Source organism: Schistocerca piceifrons, chromosome X (genome assembly GCF_021461385.2).
Source record: "Schistocerca piceifrons isolate TAMUIC-IGC-003096 chromosome X, iqSchPice1.1, whole genome shotgun sequence".
Lineage (NCBI taxonomy): Eukaryota > Metazoa > Arthropoda > Insecta > Orthoptera > Acrididae > Schistocerca > Schistocerca piceifrons.
The window spans coordinates 595,614,615-595,637,059 of record NC_060149.1 but is presented as its reverse complement, the minus strand read 5'-3'; the positions used below and the strand labels follow the sequence as shown (position 1 = coordinate 595,637,059).

Genomic DNA, 22,445 nt, shown 5'->3' with positions numbered 1-22,445 from the left:
TAGGCTCATCATCAGATGGAGGTGTTACAGGAACATTACCATGAGACACTGCAGTCATCACGACCCTAGAGTTCTGCTGCACATGCTCCAGATAATGTTCCTGTAACACAGCCATCTAATGATGACCCTGTAGAGACTCGAAAATTAGTTAACGGTATAATCAATCGTGTCAAATTAAAAAAAAAAACAGGTTGTATAGTATGCTTACATAAACAGACAAAACAAAATTGTTTACACATTAAATAAGTTTTGAGGAAATACATTTTGGGCAGGTCACATTTCCTCTTTTTCTCACATTACTCATACTTGCCTCGGTGCCTACGCTACAGTAAAGCAATATGGTGATACTCAATGAGAACACATACAAGTTGCATCAACAACAGCCTTGTGTAGTCCACTGCAGGGTATAGGCCTCTTCCTGACCTCTCCTTGCACACCGTCAAATGGATTCTGCTTGTTACTTCACGTCATCAATTCATTTTCCATTACGTCGTCCTTTAGTTTCTAAGATAGCACTAGCAATCTAACACGGAATCTCCGTACTACATTTCCCATAATTTCTTCTCGTTATACACCCAGCGAATCTCTATTCCGTCTTCGTAACAATCACTATTACGTCCTAAATTATTTTCTCTTATCCCTCCTTACTATGCCCAATATGCAACTTTCCATTGATTATTGGGCAACCATCTGTTTTTAAACATCTCAGACATTTAACGTTTGTATAGCTTCATTGTTAATCTTTACTATTTTCCAATAGGCATACTGATTGTACATAATTTTGGTCTTATTTTATTTAATGGTCAGGTCTATTGCTACACTTGCTATATTCAGTTCATGCATATTTTACTGAAGTTGTTCTGGATCTGAAGCAAGCGAAACAATTATTTAATGGAAAATACTCCAGCTGCTACTGAGATCCTTATAGAGTCGACTATTGGTTTCGATCTTTACATTAGGCAAATTTCAAGTGGTTCTGAAAACTGCCATAAGTATAGTAGGCTTATAAATATTGTATACACTGAGGTGACAGGTCATGAGGTAGGGATATGTTAATATACAGAAGACGGCAGTAGTGTCGTATGCTCAAGGTATAAAAGTGTAGTGCATTGGTGGAGCTGTCCTTTGTACGCAGGTGATTCATGTGAAATGGTTTACTGTTGCACGACGGCAATTAAGAGAGTTCGAGCGCGCAATGGCAGTTAGAGCTAGACGCATGGGACATGCCATTTCGAAAATCGTTACGGAATTCAATATTCCAAAATCCACAGTATCAAGAATGTGCCGAGAATACCAAATTTCAGGCATTACCTCTCACCACGGACCAAACAGTGGTCAACGACATTTAGTTAACGACCGAGAGCAGCGGCATTTGGGTAGAGTTGTCAAGTCTAACAGACAAGCAATGATGCGTGAAATAACTGCAGAAATCAATGTAGGATGTACGACGCACATTCCGTTAGGATAGTGTGGTAAAATTTGGCATTAATTGGCTATGGCAGCAGACGCCCGACACGAGTAGCTTCGCTAACAGCACGACATCACCTGCAGCACCTCTCCTGGGCTCTTAACCATAGCCGGCCGAAGTGGCCGTGCGGTTAAAGGCGCTGCAGTCTGGAACCGCAAGACCGCTACGGTCGCAGGTTCGAATCCTGCCTCGGGCATGGATGTTTGTGATGTCCTTAGGTTAGTTAGGTTTAACTAGTTCTAAGTTCTAGGGGACTAATGACCTCAGCAGTTGAGTCCCATAGTGCTCAGAGCCATTTGAACCATCTTAACCATATACTGGAAAGCTGTGGCCTGGTCAGATAAGTCGCGATTTCATTTGGTAATGGCTGATAGGGTTCGAGTGTGGCGCAGACCCCAAGAATCCATGGATCCAAGTTGTCAACAAGGCATTGTACAAGCTCGTGGTGGATCTATAATGGTGTGGGCTCTGTGTGCGTGGAATGGACTTGGTCTTTTGGATGTTCGCCTACTTGGAGACCATTTGCAGCCATTCATGTATGTTATGTTCCCAAACGACGATGGAATTTTTATGGATGACAATGTGCCATGTCACCGTGCTACAATTGTTCGCGATTGGTCTGAAGAACATTCTGGACAATTCGACTGAATGATTTGGCCACCGAGATCTCTACTTCCTGTAGGGAGAGAATTTAAACCTAAAATGAAACAGTTGGTGTTCCGGTTATTTTTCACTCAGTTGTTTCTCTCTAACTCCCTGAACCACTACCACCAAAAATAAAAGTAAGTTGAAGCAAATTTCAGTTTCCCACACTCACCACATTCACGAATAATACGTTTTTCAACTAACAAGCACGCACATTTCCCGCTAATTAGTATAAAAAAAGGGCTTAGCGCAATCAATAGAGATGTGTTGACAACAGAAATATCAATTATATAGTAATAGTAAGTTAAGTAAGAAAACAATAAAAAAGTGAAAAATAGCTCATACACCATTAATTTTATTTTAGGCCCAAATTTTCGCTCTATAGAACCTACATACTGCAAAAAAATCGTCATTCCTTGCAGATGACAGACTGTGTTGCCAAATAGCAACATTAATAACAAAATATGTTTTAAGGTGCTTGCTTTCGTTAAAACACATTTTATGTGAATATGATGACCACAGCACTAACTTGTATGTATTCTCGTCGAACATTTACTTGTTGTTCAAATGGCTCTGAGCACTATGGGACTTAACATCTGAGGTCATCAGTCCCCTAGAACTTAGAACTACTTAAACCTATCACACACATCCATGCCCGAGGCAGGATTCGAACCTGCGACCGCAGCAGTCGCGCGGTTCCAGACTGAAGCGCCTAGAACCGCTAGGCCACCGCGACCGGCTTACTTGTTGTTCGACGCTAAAATAAAGGCAATGTCACTGATGACTGTAGATAGAAAGAAACGAGGAATTGTGCTTTCCTCAGGCGTAGTCTTCAAAACATATTTATTGTTCAAGTGAAATCGACGCAAATAGTTTCATACTGGAAATTACCTAAAATGAATTTTGATTGTATGTCAACAGAAAATTTCCTGAAATGTGATTTCAAGAGCCTGGAGACTAATTACGCTCATCGACAAATTCGTAGTTTCATACCTGCCCTCCGAGCTGCCGAGCCACACGCCGCGTGTTTAAATGAATAAATTAGTAAGTAATAACAATAATAACAGACAAAAATAATGTTTTGAGCAACAGTGCGGCGAATGGTGCGACATAGTGACCTATGTCTTCGCCTTTAGACTAAATTGACAACCAATCTCTCAACTATTCCGATGTTGAATGTTTTATATCAATGGCTGTCTAGGACATACTCAAGTATCGTTTTATTTCCATACTCTCATACTACACGACGTGCTACGAATGTTCACGCAGGTGTCTAAATTGATCCCGGCTGGTTTCGAACCACAAAAGGTTCATATTATGATGTGCTGGTGTGTCCCCTAGAATGGAACAGAGGGAGTTGGTACGTTTTGCACGATATGACCGCCCGACCAACCAGATTTAGATTTTTCGTGATTCCCGTAAATCGCTTAAAGACGTTGAACACTAGTCTTCTTTTGTTCCCTTCTTCCCACAAATCGGTGTGATTTATATAACAGTAAGGTTCTGAACTGATGCATGTACATCTAATGATCTGCGCGTAATATCAATTAAGCCTAAAACATCAAATTCTCAGGGATATTGTAAAGTCTTGCGAGGCTTATTTTCACTGTTGCAGCGCGCACGCCTTATCTCAATGTCACCGAACTGATTGTAGGACACTGAAGAATAGAGCTACAGAGAATCGAGCGCTGCTTGCAAAGACAGCAAAGAATTTGCTGGTGCACTGGTGGCCACGAAGCCGTACGATCGAGGTGGCTCCGCTTACACTTCCGGGGGCACCGGAGACTTCGCTATCGAACTGCATTGTCCACCAGCACTAACATTAATCAGTGGAACAGGATCACACCACAACAGTTCCCTGCAAATAAAACGAGGTGATCAATTTGAAATGGCCCAGAAGATGTACGTGAAACATTTATTGCGATAGTATCAGTTGCAATTTGTCACAGATGTTAACTAGATTCGATCACTTAATGATCACTTTCGTGTCTGATTAATCACAAGTTGTGGAAAGTGTCAAAACTTTTAATGAAAGAATGTAGCCATTAGCTGTAAAATAGAAGGGGCAGTACAGTAGCAGACTTGTGACAACATTCAGTGGAATCCAGCATTTTACTCAGCATTGACCACTAAATGATGTAACAAGTCTGTTACTGAGGTGTTCCTTTTATTTTACGACTAGCGACTGTGTTCTTTTATGAAAAAAATTGACTTTTCACAACCCGTGATCGAAACTAGTTATCATGTGTGACAAATTGCAAACTGAGACTTGTACAATAAATATTTTAAAGAATATACATTTTCTTCATGTCTCGTGACAATATATGATCCGTTACCAAAAGTATGCAAGCCTACCACGAAATAATGTCGCGTAGTCAATGGACAGGATAATTGGTGCAAATGATCTTCGCTGACGTCACACGCTGCGCTGTGTCCAACTTACCGCTTAACAGGAAGGCGACGCTTGCTAAGACACTGATTTCATATTCGGGAGGACGGCGGTTCAAATCCCCTTCTGGCCATCAAGATTTAGGTTTATTGTGGTTTCCCTAAACCGCGGATACCGAGACGATTCCTTTGAAAGGATGCGACCACTTTCCTTCCATCTGTCCGCAATAAGAGCCTGTGCCTCCAATCTAAAGACATCGTCGTCGACAGTGCGTTAAACCTTACTCTTCCTTCTTTCATTGTTCTGTTGAAGTTGATTCATTGGATGGGAATTACTGGAGTACAACTGACTTGCCTCACAGGTGAAAATCGCAGTGAGACAGATCAGGTGATTTTGGGGGCAAGGAGATTCTACTGTCGTTGCTGACTGCCCTCTCATTACCGAAAAACTCATGAACTCGTGCCAAGGTAGCAAGTGCGGTGTGTACAGTTCTCCATTTAGACAGTTATTCATCCTCTAAAAGGCTTTGTGACGATCTGCCGAAAGCGCTCTTCTGACCAGTTCAATTTAAAGTTTTTACCAAAGCTTAACAAACAACCGTTCGCAGGGTGGTAAGTGCTATTCATAGACCCAAACGTCACGCGGCAATAACTTAGCGAACATTACTTGCTATTTCTAACAGTATCGTATAACAACTCTTTCAACTTATTTCATGGATGCTGTTTTGATATTAATTAGTAACTTACTTACTTAGATTTACTTTCTCCAACGCTAGGTTGCGTATCGAGTAACACGTTTCCTCCAGTGAAATCGAGCAGCTGCCACTTTGTTAAGATTCCTACAATCTCATGTCCACATGTTGTTGATCCTTCGCAAAAGTTCGTTTCCAGGTGTTACGAGGTCATCCTCTACTTCTGTATACATTCATAGGTTTCCACACCAGTATGATGTAGGAATTCTTCCATCTTTCCTGCGTACAACATGCCTCGCAAGCTTCAGTCTTCCTTCAGTAACGATTTGTGCCGGCTGCGTAGACCACTTCCTTTCAGCAGTTCTTTATTTGAAACGTGATCATGATAACTTACCTTCAAGATTCGCCTGAGACATCGTTGGTGAAAACCTTGAGCTTATGTGTTGATTTTGCTGACATTCTCCAGTGCTCGTTCGAGTATATGTTCGTCGGTAGAATGATAGAGGATTACAACCGTAACTTTGTGGACATACTTCCAAAGTTTAATTGCCATATGGATCATATTCGTTGGGAGACTGCAGACGGTTTCTCAATTCTGCTGCTGGGTGGCGTCAACAGTGGCAGCGTGTAGTAGCATGGTCTGATGAACCCAGTTCCAGTTGGGCTGGGTGCGTGAGACTGTGGCGAGTGCTCTATGAAGCTATGAATGTTGAGCCTCAACCAGAGTGTGTCCAGGCAGGAGTTGGAGCAGGTACGGTCTAGGCTGTGGGCAGTGTTCAAACAACTGCAGTTAGGTCCTACTGCCGGTCTGCAGTTGGGCTGGAAGTCTGGGAGAAAAAATCCTACATATCATTTTCATTTCATTGTTGGGAGACACACTGTCCGAGACTCCACCGAGACTTTCACCGCAACGAGTCCTAAATTAATTTAGTTGATAACATTGCTTTCAGCACAATTTTTTGACGACTGATGAAGAACGCCAGAGGCATGAAACGAATCACAAATAAAGAGATGTAAATAATAACACACACACTGGTTGTGACTTTACTCATGCAGGGTTATTTATAACTATTGTGCGTATTGTATATTGTGTATTAAACCGGGGACCTAGAAACGACGGAGCGGCTTCGTCCTGCCGTGGCACTCAATTGTTTACAACCCTACAACAGGCCACAGGAGTCCACCCACCCCACCGCAGCCCCACACCGAACCCATGGTTGTTGTGCGGTTCGGCCCCCAGTGGGCCCCTCTGGGAACGTTTTATACCAAACGAGTGTAGCCCCAAATGTTTGCGTGGTAGAGTAATTATAGCGTATGCGTAGGTGGAGACAGTGTTTGTGTAGCAATCGCCGACATAGTGCAACTGAGGCGGAATAACGGGAAACAGCCCGCATTCGCCGAGGCAGATGGAAAACAGCCTTAAAATCGATTCACAGGCTCGCCGGCACACCGGACCTCGACACTAATCCGCCGGGCGGATTCGTGCCGAGGACCGGCACGCCTTCCCGCTCGGGAAGCAGCGCGTTAAACCGCGCGGCTAGCCGGGCGAGCTTGGGCGAGCTTATTTATAACTACGTCCGGGGTTCCAGAAGATTACTGTACGAAAACTACAGGATTGGACAAAAATACAGATACACTGAGAGAAATGTGTGCTTAAATATAAATGCAGATCCTAGCCAAGCCTGTTGGCTTTGCTGTTGTACGTGGCAATGAACGGCATCTGTCCAATATCCTCACTACTTTGATAGTGTCAGTCGTGGTCGGAAAAGTGTTCTGTATAGTTGTGAGTGCAGTATGTCGGAGCTAAGTGAACACGGACGTTTGCAAATTGTTGGTGCTAGTATGGTGGCTACTTCCGTAACCAAGGCAGCGGTAGTGTTTAGTGTTTCAAGAGGCACCAAAACGAAGGTTTATACCGCATACAGGGAAAGCGGAGAAGGATCATCCGTTGAGTCTCAACGCGGACAAAAGTGTGTGTTGAGTGATCGTGACGGACGGTCATTGAAAAGAACGGTAACAAAACGTAGGATGACATTCGCAAAAGTCACTGAAGAACTGAATGTCCAACTTACGAACCCTGTCAGCACAAACACAACACGAATGGAGCTCCAGAATCGGAGAATTGCAGGGCGAGCTGGAATTCCAAAACCGCTCATCAGTGACGCAAATGCTGGTAACAGCAAGACGTGTTGCCGACGCAATGAAATATGGACTATGGAACAATCGAAGAAAGTCATGTGGCAGGATGAGTCTTGTTTCACATTGTTTCCAACATCTGGCCGGGTTCACATTCCAAGAGTGAAACGTGGCGGCTGTTGGTGATGAATTGGGCAACCATATCGTGTTTTGCCATGGCTCCACACTTACTGTCCAAGGTCGCATTCCTGCCAAGGATTATTTGACAATTTTGGCTGATCAGGTCCAAGCCTTTGTACAATGTTTGCTCCCCAGTGGCCATAGTGTGTTCCAAGAGGAGTGGATCCTGGTTCTTGCATCCTTCAGAGCTGATTTTGTGATCACGAGGATGAATTGTCACAGCTTCATCCGGCTGCGGCAGTCACCAGATCACAATATTAATGAGCCTGATTTGAAGAAAATGGTGTGTGACCACTATCCGCCTCCATTCCTGTTAGCTAGACTTGACAATATTTTGCAGGAATAATGATATGAGGTTTCATTGAAAGCCATACACCACATGTGTTTATCCATTCCGAGACGTCTGGAAGCTGTCTTGAATGTCAACGGTTTTCGTATACCGTATTAGTCGTGGTAATGTGCTGTATTACCCAAATAAGACTGTAGGATTATGAAAATCGATCAACATTTTGTAATGCCTTTTGTTGCACTATAATCTGAGAAGACATATTTCCACGTTTCATGCACACTGCTAATGTCTTATAACCATTTAATTTCAGCCCCACAGAACTGGCCATTCCATGCAGCTTGACAGTGATGAATTGTTATTTTTGTGGTGTTTCTGCCAGAAGAACGATGTCATTAGCAAAATTCATATCTGTAAGCCTATATCGTTCATTTCAATGCATGTCCATGTTTTAGTTGTCCATAGTTTTTCTCATTGTGAAAGCCACCACTAATATGAAAAGGAATGGTGACAGGAAACATTATTGTTTGACGCTTTTCAGAATGCTAAATGAAAGGACGTTTCCATCTTCTATTGTTATGCAGCATCTCGAGTATAGATACAGGTTTCTGGAAACATCAGTGAGGTGGTCAGGAGTAACGTATAGGCTTACAATGTTCCGCAATGAGTGTCGGCGCGTTTTAAAAATGAACGAAGTTTAGATACATATATGAAGATGGTATCTGTTCTTTCGGATATGTGCGAATGAACAGATACCATCTTCATATACAAAAGGCTAACCGACCAATGATCTTCTTCAGTGCGGATGCACTCACATTGCCCCAACTCTTACGGGAATCGGTAGATTGATTGCCGCGAGTATTGAGTGTAGTGGACAGGGGCGCTACAAACGTAGTGTGTGGACAGAAAGTTGGAAGTGTTGGTCTCACGGGAAGCGTGACAGAGAAAAGTCCCTGCAGTCACCCTATCCTCTGTGTCCTCGATGGCTCAGACTGATAGAGTGTCTGCCATGTGAGCAGGAGAGCCCGGGTTCGAGCCCCGGTCGCGGTACGTAATTTCAACTGTCTCCGTTGATATTTATCAACGCCTGTAAGCAGCTAAAGGTCTGGATTTCATTGTAATTTCAAGTTCAGATACGGTGGACAGCTGAATTCTATGCACTTTCCTGTTACGTTTTGCAGAACCAGTATTTCTTCAGAGCAGAAGAAAACCAGTTGTTCTCGTAGTCGACAATCTACTACTGCTTGTATCCTTTTTAGAAAAACTAGGCAAAAGACTGCCTGGCACCGAGAGAAGCGTGACACATCTCCAGTTTGTACTTTCGGTTAGATTTCCTATCAAGTAAATGATTTTAGCTGACTGAAAATTACTGGGCACAATGACATTTTAGATATCAATAAAATAGGAGTTCCTCGGCAAATCTAACTGCGCCATCAAAATCATAAATCAGTGAACCAAAAATTTAGTATATAAATCACAATAATTTGTAAAACATAGCCCATGAAGCAATTTTTGATTTCTAATAGGCAATTATTCGCCAAAAGTACATTTCAGACGAAAAAGAAAAAAATTGTATTAATTTACTCTAAAAGTGATACCAGGACAAAAGGAGACACTCCATTTAGCTACGTTTTATTCGCTGTATTTTCCCCAGTGGACCAGGACTGATAATTTGCAGACGGCAGTTCGGCAGCCGATGTTAACACGCCGTAAGCGACCAGCCGTGGCTACTCCACTTACATACACGCAACGCGGACAAAATCGCGTGACTTGTCGACGTACGATGCAGCGTGTTATCATCCAGTCCAGCACAGCAGTTGCACTCTCGTGTGTGTCTCACACATTCAGCACGTGGAAGCCACTGTACTTCTTCAGTGATAATGGTAGGCTTTAGGGAGTCACGGCTCTTCAAATAACACTGTACAGATTACTTCGCTGTAACTGGGTGCGACGTCAGCTATTTTTGTCAAAGCTCAGATTTACTAAGTGCTTATACATTTTGAATACTTACTCGCACACTGACGAAGCGGCAAGTTTAACTTTAAAGAGCGTTAGTGAGACAGGAAGCGATTGAGTTGTATGTTGTTGTTTCTCCGCTCTTCAGTCCGAAGACTGGTTTGATGAAGCTCACCACGCTAGTCTATCCTGCACAAGCCGCTTCATTATTGTATAACTAATGCATACTACGCCCACTTGAATCTGATTATTGAACAACGTTTTCATGAAAACAGATTGAGTCCCAACTTTACTTTCGATTAGGATAGAAACTGAAGCAATGAATTAAAGATTGTGCCAATGACAGGACTTGAACCCCAGTCTCCTGCTCTCTAGGTTGGTGGGTTGTCGACTACACCATCCTGCCAGTGTGGCTAACAGCGCGGAACGGCTTAGCTAGTCCAATGCCCTCCCTAATGCAAACGTCAGTTTACGCGTCAGCCCATCCTGATTTTCCCCTTCTTAAATCGCCAGTATTTCCGAGGCTCTCCTCTATTGGAATAGCGCTCCAGCTTTGTAGGTAATGGGGAAATCCTGCCAGAGTCAGGGAGAGCATTGGACTAGGGTAATCACCTGCTACAATGCCACGGTGGTGTAGTGGATAACACAGCTGTCTAGTAAGTGGGAGACCTGGGTTACAATCCCTGCCTTGGCACAACTTTTAATTCATTTCTTCAGCTTCTATCCTTATCACTGTTCCCTGAAGTCAATCCTTGATCTCCCTCTACAATTACTGGTGCCACACTTCCCTCCATAATCACATCTTTGATGCCTCAGGATATGTACTATCAATCGATCTATTCTTTTACTGAAGTGGTGCCATAACACTCCTTTCTTCCAAGTTCCATTCAGTACCTCCTCATTACTTATACTATCTATCCATTTATTCATTAGCATTCATCGGTAGCACGACATTTAAAAAATTTCTGCTCTTTCCTATCCTGCCTATTGTCCACGTGTCACTTCCATATTGGGCTATGCAGCAGACAAATACAGAATTGGATTCGTACCACTTCAGTTTATATTAAATGTTAAGGAATTTCCGTTTTTCAGAAAAAGGTTTGCTTGCAACTGGCATTCTGCATTTTGCGTCCTCTCTACTTCGCCAGTCGTCAGTTATCTTGCTGCCAAAACATCATTACTCTTCTACAACTTTTAGTGTCTCATTTCCTAATCTAACGCTAAGTTCGTTCATTCCACAGTAAATGCATCGGAGTTAGAACGCGAATAAAATCACAAGCGTATCAGAATGCGTAACTGAAATAGCTCAGTGACTCACCTATAAAAAATAACTGTTCGGTGCGACTAACTCAAACGTAATCATACCTAGCCGTGTTCTGGAGAACAAGGCGTACTCACAGCTCCGCAGCGAATCCCAGAACGACTTAAAAAAGCGCTGGCTAACGGCCGTTGCAGCTAGGATCCAGCAGTGTGTGGGCGGACCTCTAACCAATTATAAGGACGAAAAGTGCAGGAACTGAAAGGTAACAACGTTACCAGACGTCTTTGAAGGAAGTCTAAAAGTTGGAAACTCAACCCGATAGAAAAGAAACTCCCTGCCTCACCACCGGCATATTTCAAAACTTACTCTCGTAAAACAGGTGACTGGTTATCAGATTGAATACAACACGTTGTCTCCATACCTACTGCCTTTCAGAAGGTTTTGTCGAATAGCACAGATAACCCCGTGTAACCTATAACAAGGCAATATGAGTTTTGGAAAATGAAACTGGGCTAAAGTAGACCCCTTTCAGTAATTTAAATAAATTCACAAAGTTTGAAGTACAAAGACGCCCACTATACTGAGTCTTCATCCGATAAAAGAAAGGTATTTTCTGGAGGATCTTGTAAATCTGCTCGATCAGAATTGTATCTGAGATTACATTGTACAGACACTAGTTTTTCTGTCCGCCTACCTGTTACGGATTTTTTTATGAATCCGGCTATGAACGGAGCAGTTGTGTCCTAGCGCATTCTGGATTACAAAAAACACGAATGTTGCTTAGTAGCCAGTCCTGGCCACCAGGATGGCGAAGACACGTTACTAGCATCAGCTCAGAGACAATCTTTGTAAAGAGAGCAACACCATCTCGAAATTCCGCTAGACTTACCGCAATAATTCCCGAATCAGATTAAAGCAAATTACTTAGTGTTGCTATATAGTCCTCTACTTGACTTCTTTCGTCTGCAATAAGAGCTACTCCCTTGTACCGGAGTCGAGAAGGGCTGCTACTGTGTGGACTGTTTTGCACATAAATTCTTTCCAGCATTTCAGTGCTACTTTTACAACTCCTTTGTCTGCTGTAGAAAATATTTTGCTCCGCTTCAGCAGCCCTTCTAGATTTGCTGAAATCCCAGCAAAAACTCACGTACTTCAGACAAAACGGTATTATCTGCTTCTGATCGCGTTGTAGCATCATACACAGCTTTCAGTAACTACAAGGCCTCTTACAGTTTCTGCAATCTCTCATCCTTTATCACAGCGGTCTCCCCGACCTTGGAGAACTGTACGTTAGTACAAGCAGTTGTTTCCAGTGCAGCTTCCACGTTGGTTAACAATATATCAAAACATAGTGCTACAGCAGCCCAGCGCGTCCGAGATTGAAATCTGAATGCGACAGATTATGTACTGTATTTCTCTTTCCGCTTACCCTAAAATATCGCATTAGGGGTATGGCTGAAATTCAAAGATTTAATCAATGTTTTAGCTAATGGTTAATGTAATGAAGTTTTTCTGGAGCCATAAAGTCTCTTATAATAAGGTTAAAGCTGTATGCTGCGCAGCCTATGCTGACGATATGCATATATTGTTGGTGTAAACTGTTGCCTGCAGCTAGCCATTTCGAACATTGTTATAACAGCAACGAACTTCTCATTGTCTCGCTCACCGATAAGGTCGATGATGGTATCCAAACACTATCGATCAAGTTCCTTTTGCGCTCAAGGACGGATGCTCTTGTAAAATACTAGCTCCAGAGTGGTTATTACGAAATTAACAACACTGTGACCCGATGCATATGTCTGACCATCCACATATTATTAATACGATCGAATGTGACTTCTGCATCTTCTGCATAAAAGTCTCGTGCACACACTGGTTTTCAGTGAATAGAAGGATTCCCTCAAGGTAATGGCTTATAACTAGGTCTTATCTTCTGGAAGGATTCTCACCAGTATTTGGATCCTAACAGTGAATGCGGAACGCCTGTTGCATACACGTCTCGTGTAATACTTTCGCCATCTCCATCGTCTGTGATTATTGTGGACGGCACGGTAGATGATGTTATGAGCAACAGTACATCTGTCCACTTAGATGGCTCTGCAGATCATGACCTATTCGCTAATGTAGAAGGTCTAGGCTCAACACTACTCATCTCAACTTACATTTGTGACTACCTCCGTTCATATCTTGTTGTACGCCGTGACGACACCATGCATTTAATAGACGAAGGACATACCTGACGTTCAGTGAGATGCTGGCATTTATATCTGGCTTCTGTTTTTCCATTTACAGTTAGTGTTTCGTACCGGTTCCAAAAACTGCCACGAAGCTGCATCGTTGTGGAATGTTTTGTAACTACTACGATCACAGACACTTCCACGGATTTATAAGCCTGCATAACGAGTAAACAAGCGCTTCATTCGATAGAGTGCACTATCTACAGCACCTCCTAGCGCGTACCGCTCTTGCACTTCCTCTAACGAGCGTTTCCCCATCCAGGGGTGTTTCGCAACCCCCAGCACACGTCTTGTGGGTTGCAGTAATTTAAGCAACTAAAATAACCTGTTATAAAACCTTTGAAAACTGTATCCTGTATCACATTTTTGTCTTGTTTACTCGTTTCAGTATACTAAGGAAGTAAAATTTGTTTTAGGTCGAAATCTGTTCTTTGTTAGTCCTATATAAATTCGTACCAGGATACGACTTAAACTAATGTATACTCTCCATTCTAAAAACAAACTGTAACATAGTATTTCCAGTGCACAAATGGGCGCGTTGAGAAAGCCAATAAATTTTTAAAAAAACTTTTAAAACCATGACTACTTCAATTTAACTTTTCAATAGGGCATGTTCACATCTCTAGTAAGAAGCACTGATTATAATACAGAACAGACCACCGCAACCAACTCAAAATTCCATGTTCTGCTTCTACGCCATGAGTGTGACTTGCCAGTTGTTTATATGAAAATTCTAGGTGCACAGTGGACAGCGAAGCTTTTGAGCACACTGGGATGATAATGTGGTACGGTGAGGCGAAAGGCAACGGAGGCTGGATCTTCTGGGCACTCAACGGTGAGATTATCAACGAATTGTAATGGAACAGATGCTCTTCGTATCTAGGAGGATCGGTCTAGTAAAAGACACCCCACAACCCAGTAACTTTGCTGCATTCTACAAACAACATCGTCTAGCGCCTGCCAATGGCTTTGCTTCGTTGAATACACCTGTTCTCGTCAGAACATCGAAGTTAAGCGACGTCGAGCGTGGGTAGTATGTGGCTAGGTAGCCTCATGGGTACACCAAGTGCTGTTGGCTGCTTTTCTTTTGCTTTTACGGCAAAGGGGAGGAGGTATGGTGGCGTAAAGTTGCTGATCACCAGACCTTGCATCACTGTCCTGGGTTAAATTGCAAACGTCTCAGAAGTATCTCATAACATGATGGCATGTGACGCTGTTGACAGCGATCCGTCCCTTGGATGGGCACACTAAGCTCGGCGGTTCCCATGGTGCTATTCAGGAGTAGTCTGTATGCCCGCACCGTGTTTCACGGTCTCCCTTCTCTAATCCTCATCCATTACAAACATGACACCACACTACATACACCCATTACTGTCACTAAAACTTACTAGACACACTTAAACACACAACTCTCACACTTATCGAAGGAAAGTTGTCATGGTGCGCCAGAGACAGAAAAACCTTTCCTTTCCCATTACGCGGCTGAACCTGCCCTTCGAGGTCTCCCAACCAACAATGTCATACGACTTATCTGGAGCCCGCCGGGAGTGTAAAGCGTCATATGAGAACACCACATCTTGTGTACAACCCCTTAGCTCAAAGTCGGCTCTCAGCCGTGCTTGCGTGCGGAGCTGCTCCGCGCGCCGTCCGACGCTCCGCTCTCGGCGGTGTTTACTTCCGCGTCGCGGTGTTTGCGTCTATCGAGTCCAGTACTAAAGTACACCATGGCGCACTCGTACCGCTGTGCAACGATCAAAGTAACGTTTCAGGCCGAACACCCACGACCCAGAGCTTTCGAAGTCGAACAGTTCCTACGTGAGGATCTACGTTTGAACCCCCAGGACGTAATCGGCATACATTTTTCCATCACTGGAAGTGTTGTCTACATCAAGATGTCGACGGAGGAAATTTGCAATGACATAATTCACCGTCATGCTACCGGACTGAAATTTAAACACTCTGATGGACATATGGGAGCTGTGACGGTCGCCCATGCTGGATTCGGTCTCCGGACACTGCGGGTGTTTGAGCTCCCGTTCGAGGTGCCTCAGGATGTGGTCATTGCCGCTTTCCAACCATATGGCACCGTCTTGGGTCACGTCGCGGAGAAGTGGCAAACATTTACGACCTACCCCGTATTAAATGGCGTCCGGCAAATAAAAATTGAGCTGACGAAACATGTCCCATCGTACCTGCTGATTGGCGGTGTGAGGGCCATCGTCATGTATGATGGACAGCCACGAACGTGCGCAGGATGTGGCCAGGAGGGACATGTACGTTCCGAATGCTTACACCGCCGTTTAATACAGACGCCGTTACGTGAAGAGACCCAGGCTTCGACGGTCACGTCCTTACCCATCACCCACGCCAAGGTTGCACAGGACCCCGTCGTACCAATCTCGATTGCGCCAGCAGCATCGTCAACGCCACCCGCCGCAGCACAACGCGCCGAGGACACAAGCACGGCGTCGCCTCCAGTGCTCGCTTCAGGACCGTCTGGTTTGCAGACCGAAACCGATGTTCCTGTTGGAACCATGGACGTCGACCTCGGTGTCGTGCCGACGTCTGCCTTTGTCCAGACGGGTTCGGCGTCAGACGACGGGCGACCACATTCTGATTCAGAAGGCCACATCAGAAAACAGCGGTCGCCTCGCAAACACAGGAAACGACGACGAACGCCTTCCGATGACGCCCTTTCTCAGACGGCCCCACAAGATGTCGACCTGATGTCTGACGCTGATCTCCCACATTGCGTCCAGTCACGCGATGTGGCAGCAACAGGCGCCCCTCCTGTGACGCCTACTCTCCCAGCCAGGGACGTGTCCTCGCCGTTGTCAACGCATGATGATGGCGGTCCCACTGCCACTCATGTTGCGGAATCCACAACACCCGTTCCGGAAGTACGTGACCGTCACATGTCCACGCCGTCAGCTTCCTGGGCCGATGACGTTGAAGAAGAAGTGGAACAGACTGCCAGCGTGTCTGCACAGGAGTCCACCTCGGCGACACTGGGGCTGGCGCCCCGCCAGTAATTATCACCACGGCGGGACCACCGGCGGGTCTCCACCTGCCGGCTACATCTACCGCACGTTCTGCAAATACTGAGGGTGGCCGTACACAGCAATATCGTATCGCCACGATGAATCTTGCCACCATTCGTGCCCCCCCTAAACTGGCCATGTTCAGAGACACTATTTACTCTGCGGATGTGGATATAGCACTCTTACAAGAGGTGTTTGTGGCTGACTTCCTAGTTCCCACCGGATACAACGCCCATGTTTCCCCCGCATCCGATACCGGTAGCGGCGTCGCCATCCTGCTACGCGACGGACTCCCTGCAGAGGACGTCATCTACCTCCCCACTGCGCGAGGTATGGCCCTCACACTGTTCGGCGTGCGTATTATTAATATCTACGCTCCGTCCGGCACTGGCCGCCGTCATGACCGACAAACTTTTTTTGCCGAAAACGTCACACCCCTCTTCACCGGTCCGCAGGACGATTTGGTACTCGGTGGGGATTTTAACTCGACACAAGAGCCCGCGGACCAACTCCCGCGACATTCCCCTTGTGCATCTCTCTCAGTGGTCATCGACCGTCTCCGACTTGTTGACACATGGAAGAAGCTCCACGGAATTCAACCGGGCTATACATTCTACACCTCTCACTCGTCAAGCCGCATAGATCGCATCTACGTTACCCGCTCCCTTGCTGATGGCACACGTCATGCGGAAGTCTGGCCCTTGGCCTTTTCAGACCATGATGCGTACCTCTGTGACGTCACTCTCGCCCGACAGCAAGTGTGGCATAGTCGTGGTCTGTGGAAACTCAATGTCGCTCACCTGACCTCCTCAGACTGTCGCCGTATGGTCGAAGAAGCGTAGGCACGCTGCCACCATCGTCGAGAAGCCTATAACTCCACCTTATCATGGTGGCTCTCCTGTGCAAAGCCGACCCTCAGGAAGACTCTGATGAGTTATGAGAAGGAATTAAAGGCGTGGCAAACTAATACCCTGCACTTCTACTACACCATTCTACGTGACTGTACGACGATGCCTTTCTCGCCAGCCCGGCAGTCGATGGTCCATCGCACGAAGGCGCAGATCTCCTTGATCATGCGGCGTAACTTGGAAGGCACTGTAGTCCGTTCTCGAGCTTCTAATCGAATCCCTCAAGAACGTCCGTCGATGCACCACCTCCTTCAGAAAGACAACGACGACGACGAGCTCTGATCCAAGTCCTCACTGATGTGGAAGGGCGCCGGCACGACACCCAACAAAGCATCGGTCGTGCTCTCCATGTTCATTTTGCCGGGCTCTACGCAGCCGTACCGCATTCTGCAGCACTGGTCACAGAAGTCGCTCAGCTTACTACGAACACTCTTCCGGAGGATGCAGTGCATGACCTCCAAGACGACGTAACCACAAATGAAGTGGTAGACGCAATCAAGGCGGGTTCCGATAACAGATCTCCTGGACCTGACGGTATACCCATCGAATTTTATAAAAGTTTTCACTATTTGTTGGCTTCCACGTGGACGGCAATCGCACAAGAGCTGATGTCACCGATGACAGTGGTCCCGAGCGCCTTTCTAGAAGGAATTATTATTCCCGTACATAAACCGCGCGGGTTATCGAGGGTCCAGGACTATCGACCAGTTACTTTGCTCAACAGCGACATGAAAATATTCACACGGCTACTGGCATCGCGACTCAAGAAGGTCGCACGCTACGTCACATCCTGCGACCAGACTTCCCTAGGAGGCGACAACAACATCCGTAAGGCCCTTTGCCGTTACAGAGACATGATAGCATTAGCGCATCATCAGCGTCTCCCTCGCGCCTTGGCTTCACTGGACTTTAGCCAGGCTTTCGACCGTGTTGACTACTTCTATTTACGGACAGTTTTTCAGCATATGGGTTTTCCTCGCGGTATTGTCACAGTGGTTATGCGTCTGTTGAGTAGTGCAACCTCTAAAATCATGTACAATGGTCGTCTTACACCGTCCCTGGTCATCGCACGATCTGTACGACAAGGATGCCCTCTTTCCACGATTTTGTATGCTTTCGCTTTGGAACCCCTGCTCCAGGGCATGCGCCAACGTTTGGAAGGCATGCCTGTGCAAGGCCACCGTTTTTGTTGTACAGCCTACGCAGACGACGTAGTACTATATCTGCGCAGTGAAGATGAAGTACGAGCAGCACTGACATGGGTGGCGACTTACGGAGAAGCGTCGGGGAGCTGCCTCAACGTGTCAAAATCCAAGGTCCTGCTCATTGGTGAGGGCTTGCCGGAGAGATGCGCTGCCCCCCTTAGTGTCGCCGCCACCATACGGTTTCTTGGACTTGATTTCACAGCAGACCTGCGCCGCTCAGCTACTATCAATGGTAGACGCTTGCTACAGACAATCAGAGCAAATCTCGCAGATCACCGGCTACGAGCTCTCGACGTTATCCAACGCGCGCAATACGTGAACATGTATCATGCTTCCCGTATACCACACGTGGCTCAAGTACTACCAGTCCCAAATCTCCTGGCGCGACGACTGTTGATGGCTTTCGGCTCCTTCGTCAGCTCGGGGATGTTATTCAAGGTGCAGTATGAATCCCTTGCACTGCCACGAGATCGTGACGGGGTGGGACTCATCCACGTGCCGACTCGTGTCAAGGCACTATACGTCAGCTCCCAACTAAAACTTTGGCATCGTTGCCCGCAGAGCCTTACTAGCCTCCTGCTTCACAACTTTGCACCGGCCTCCTTGTCCGCCCCAGTACTGGTATCGACCATTCCAACTCCCTTTTATTACATCCAACGATTTTTCCTGGAGTTCAGTTATATCTACCTGTCCTTACCACTTACACGTTTGTACCTCACGAAAACAGTCTCCGAATTGTTACAACAGTGCCGCCCGTCCAACTCCATCGAACGTAAGTATCCACAGTACGTGTGGCGACACATATGGAAGGCGATCCATGCGCGTTTTCTCGAAGCAGACGTTCAATCAGCGTGGTACATCACCGTGAATGGCAAACAAGTTAACCGAGATCGTCTGCACCGCATCCATCTCGGCGATTCATCCCTCTGCACCCACTGTGGAGTGGATGACACGGATGTCCACCGGTTCCACTGTGGCACAGCGCTAGACGTCTGGACACTTGCGCGGCGAATTTGGGCGTTTCTTACTCGCCAGACACCGGCTCAGATCGACGTCCACATGCTTTTGTACCCCGATAAGACTTTCTACCCCTCCGCCAAAACTAACTCTGTGAAATGGATCTGTGGCCACACGATCCGCTATCTTTTTACTTCTGGCGACAAGTCTACGCTAGGATATTGGACTTATCTCAACGAACGACACTGCGTCCTGATACGCAACCCACGCTATAAACAATATTTTTCCAATTTCTTACGGAGTACTTTCGATGACCCACCTATTAGCTGGAACGTCCAAGTCCTGAGAAGCTGAAAACTGTATAAACCGAACCGAACTGAATAGATCTGCTACCCAGAACCCACGCCTACGCCATGAGAAGACACGTTTGGACGAGCTGGCATGCTGTAGGCGGATACACTTCAGGAGCTCCTGTAAGAACTGGACTTTAACTACAAGTCGCACGACGACTTAAAAAGCTTTTCCTTATTTATTCCTCATAATTTGTTCTTAAAGGAAAAAGAAATTTGATTTTGGCTTTGAGAAACTTTTTTTGTTCCAAAAGATTGCTTCTTCGCCAACAAGACGAAGGAGACTCATTTTTGTTTACTGGACGGAGAAACCAGTAGAATTGGAGTCTTTGTTTTCTTTTGGAAAAAAAATTTCCTTATTTATTCCTCACAATTTGTTCTTAAAGGAAAAAGAAATTTGAGTTTGGCTTTGAAAAAGAAAAAAAAAGTTTTTTGTTCCAAAAGATTGCTTCTTCGCCAACAAGACGAAGGAGTCTCATTTTTGTTTACTGGACGGAGAAACCAGTAGAATTGGAGTCTTTGTTTTCCTTTGGAAAAAAAATTTCCTTATTTATTCCTCACAATTTGTAAAAAAAAAAGAAAAAGATGGATAGAGCGGCTAAAAAAAAAAAAAGGTGAATATTCAGCGCGTCTGACTGCCATGCAGTGGGCCCGGGTTCGATTCCCGGCCGGGTCGGAGATTTTCTCCGCTCGTCGACTGGATGTTGGATTGTCCTCGTCATCGTTTTATCATCATCGACACGTAAGTCACCCAGTGTTGCACCAACTGAAAAGACTTGCAACTCGGCTGCCGAACATTCCTAGTTGGGGACTCCAGGATATCAATGCCATACGATAATTCATTTCACAAAAGCTTGTGGACATTGTGGCACAGAGAATTAATAATGCTCCTTCAATTAATACGCACTATTGCTACAAGTTATTTAACCGGCGAAAAGTTCTCAAGTTAACACTCAAGCAACATCGTCGTCTTTAAGCACCGTTTCTAAAAGTTTCCTACATTTTATCTTGAGGCGAAGTACCGAGTTCCTCTAGGAAGTGATGTAAGATTGTATTCTCCTGATGGTGTGGTGCGATCTAGCCTATACAGCAGGCCACTTCTTACAGGCCTCGTCCTGACGCTACATTACCATCTGACTGCGAATCGTATAAGCTTTGATCTATTTGTTTTACTTATTTGTCTTTAGTGTTCCTAAGGGCGAGATACGGAATCAACCCGTCAGTCACGTAAAACACAGGGTGACAATTATTGAAATATATGGAAAAAAACGTAAATTAGATAGAAACTACGTTGTGCCTACACGTTATTCAACACGTAATCGTCACTACAGATAGTCGGATTTAGGTTATGACATGTTCTATATGCCTCCCATTTTTGACGATGGCGTGGCGCAGACGAATATAGAAAGTCTTTATGACCCGCTGAAGTGTCGAAACATCGATGCTGTCGATGACCTCCGGAATGGCGGTTTTCAGCTCAGCAATGGTTTTGGGGTTTTTGTTGTACACATTGTCTTTCACACAGGCGGTTTTCAGCTCAGCAATGGTTTTGGGGTTTTTGTTGTACACCTTCTCTTTCATACAGCCCACAAAAAGTAGTCGCATGATCCGGAGAATATGGTGGCCAATCGAGGCCCATGCCAGTGTCCTCTGGGTAGCCCAGAGCCAAAATGCGGTCCCGAAAGTGCTCCTCTCCTGCTTCGATGAGGCCGAACTACGTCTTGCATGAACCACATCTCATCGAAATCAGGGTCATTTTGGATAATGAGGATGAAACCATGTTCCAAAAGTTTCACGCACCGTTCGTTAGTCACCGTGCCAACAAGGAGTATCGCACCGTTTATTCCGTGACTGGATATTGCCCACCACACAGTCACCCGTCGAGGTTGAAGAGACTTCTCAATCGCGAAATGCGGATTTTCAGTCCCCTAAATACGCCAATTTTACTTATTAACAAACCCATCCAAATGAAAGTGAGCTTCGTCGGTAAACCAAACCATATTGATCATACTAATTCCCATCATTCCCCGAGGCCAACCGTGCATTTTGAACGTCCTAACGCAAACTGTTCAGAAGTTATGACGATTTTATTTCATATAGTTCAATAATTATCATCCTGTACATATGAAGACAAGTTTATCGAAATGCAGACATCATAGTTCATAGCAGCAACTGTAAGACACAGTATAGCACGGAACATTAAACGTCTCCACGTACGTAGTAGATACTGTAGCTGCATATTAGTGTATGCTGGCGTGAGCGTTTAGCGCAACTTACAAAACTGCAGTCGGCTTTTGCTTGTGCGCTGTCCATTTTGCAGTGCTGAAGAGAGGACTTTGGCCTCTTCGTACGGTACGTACTGTCTGTCACTCGTCAGTGAAAGGTTCTCCCTATTTTTTCTTTTATATTTCGATTTCGCTATCTCCATTTCATATAACAAACACCCTGGATGAAAGCCGTCAGCAGAAGTCGGCTAGAGGTAAGCGTTGTTGACGCTGCACTGTAGAATTGTTGGCGCTAATTGGTGTGTTGTCGCTTCGGTAGAAACTTGTGTTGTTTGTAGTGAAACGCAGCAGAGCTACTACACGAACTGGAGAAACAGGCAAAATTGACGTAATGATTACTGCAGTGTGGTCCATAGTTTGGTCTGTAGCTCCAGCAGTATACAGCCAGTGTGGAAGTGGCTCCGTGGTTGAGACGATTAACAGTAAAGCGTATGTTTACAATGGTAGTGT

At 45.3% G+C, this 22,445-nt stretch overlaps 1 protein-coding gene across 1 annotated transcript in view; it reads left to right on the top strand.

Moving 5' to 3' along the window:
- Positions 1–22,445, top strand: part of LOC124722543 (microtubule-associated protein 1B-like) — a 633,686-nt gene that overhangs the window by 120,105 nt on the left and 491,136 nt on the right. The gene's annotated exons all lie outside the window — the stretch shown is intronic.